Source organism: Rhagoletis pomonella, unplaced genomic scaffold, assembly GCF_013731165.1.
Source record: "Rhagoletis pomonella isolate Grant_MI unplaced genomic scaffold, Rhpom_1.0 Rhpom_scaffold_00002, whole genome shotgun sequence".
NCBI classification, from domain to species: domain Eukaryota; kingdom Metazoa; phylum Arthropoda; class Insecta; order Diptera; family Tephritidae; genus Rhagoletis; species Rhagoletis pomonella.
In genome coordinates this window covers 96,822,651-96,824,946 of record NW_023458556.1, presented here as the reverse complement: position 1 = coordinate 96,824,946, position 2,296 = coordinate 96,822,651, and positions in this window count along the sequence as shown.

The window sequence follows — 2,296 nt, the reverse complement described above, 5'->3', positions numbered from 1 at the left end:
AACAACTAATGTTTCGTTCTACTGTACGCCCGGGCGCCTTTCATTCACAGAACGGAGCAAGGTTCAAGATATTATTAATGAAGTACAAGCAGATGGAATAATACGACCGAGTAATTCACCATACGCCTCTGCCATACACGGTTGGCAAAGATAGGTTGCATAAAAATGTCGACAAAAACTGAAAGCAGGGTTGTATTTGTTGATATTTTTAGGTTAAGAATCCCTTTGAATTGAAATCCTCGCTGCTCCTGTTTTAAAGATATCAACATTTTACATAGTTATGATAGGACCGACTTTTGCGAAAGAGAAAAACATCCTTGTGCATTAAATATTCAACAATGTATGTGTGAGTAAATGTGTGTATATATATTATGTGAAAATATGAGTTTATGTAAATTTTAGCCGGTTTCAATCGTTTCCAAGGCGCACCACGTAGAGGCAACTTACTTTGCACCTCTTTGTTCTTTTTTTTGGTTTTATTTTTTTTTATTTTTTTCTTGCTTTATTTTTTTATATTTGTTTTTTGTTTCCTTTTATTTTTTTTGTTGGCTTACCATATAATATAGTCACACATTTTAGTAGTTAAATATTTTATTATTTAGTTAAGTTTTTATATATGCTGGAATGAAAATGTCATTAAAGTTTTCTTCAGGCGACTCACAAAAGTTGGTTTATCAATCATATTTATTTTGAATCTATCCCAGAATTTAATGAATTCCCTATGAACTGACTTCCCGGCCTGCTCGGACCATAATCCTAAACCATCGTTATTCAAGAATGAAATAGACTGCTTTAAATGTTTAAGGATAAAATGGATTTTGACAGTTTGAGAAATTCCAGTACTTTTCAAAGCTGTGCGGAGTTCGTTAAGATTTTTATCAAAATTACTAAGATCCGCTTGTTTTGCGGAAAACCATGTATTCACGATTTTGCTCATGGCTTTGAACGAGGCAATATATTTGGTATTGTTTTTACTGAGAGTTTCTTCCATACAAACTATGTTCGACATTTTTTTGTATGTGGAAGACACTGTCAGCAAAAAATAAATAATTGCAAAAAATCAACCAAATTTTCTGGTAACTTCAGACTTGCACTTTACTAATTGGCTCAAAAGCTACATTTTAAAAATTTTTCTAAAAGATCTGATTAGAAATTGTGATCAGATGAAAGTGTCTCCGAGCCAATAATTTTGTACGGCACGGTACTTATAAGTAATCTAGGTTTTACGAAAAAAAAAATAAATACAAGGTAACATTAAAATATCAGTCATTTGTTTCGTTGCTGTGAGCTTGTTTAAAAACTTCTGGCTTTTGCTATAATTGTAAAACTCTGTGCATGTCATTTTAACGTATTTAGGTACATACTTATATTAATCATCAACTATTGCTTATGCAAAACGTGCTACATTTAAAAAAAAATCGCATATGAAAGAGCACCAACCCAACTCGTAATAATTTAAGTATACAAATTTTAGTATTTAGTATAGAAATATTCAATTGAAATACGCCAATATTAAAATGAAGCGCTTTGCACTTAACGGATGCTTTTTCATAATTAAGTTAAAAAAAAAATTATTTAAATTCCATGCTGTCTGTAATGGGATTTGAACCCTGACGCTCTGGAAATCAGCAAATTGTGGCAAGCATCTTCGTGCACTCAGCTACAGCCAGACATGTAAATGTGCATTCAAATGTTCAGTTTGATTCAACACCACGTGTGCGTGGTATGAAAGTATTGTTTTTAAGTACGAACATTTCAAAACGATAATCAAATAAAAAATATTCATGTTTACTATGCGTTATTTCCCCCAGTAAATTCATAAAATTTTTCTTAATATTACAACGCGTTTTTTCTCCCAGCGTAGTCATTTTTAAGCAAAATTTGTGCAATCAAATCGAAAACCGGGACACTTAAATGAAACCCGGGACGTTTTAAGGTTGGACCGGGACACCGGGACAAATAGTCTAAAACCGGGACATGTCCGGGAAAACCGGGACGTCTGGCAGCCCTACACACAAAGCGCATACTTTCATGCGATTTTCTTTATGATCGCATTTGTGTTCTGGATGTACAATAGTTATTATTTCCTGACAGAAGAGTACATAAATACCAAAATAAATCTCATACAAGCTTTGAATTTATTTACTTATTATGAGGAGTACCGTTGGTCTAAGTTAGAGCATTTTTATTTCTTGCTCAAGCGCAGTGCGACTTGCCTGCGCTACTTGCTTATAGCAACAAACCTTTAATAAAAAATTACTACCGTATTATATAGCATACAATATTGTATACATAC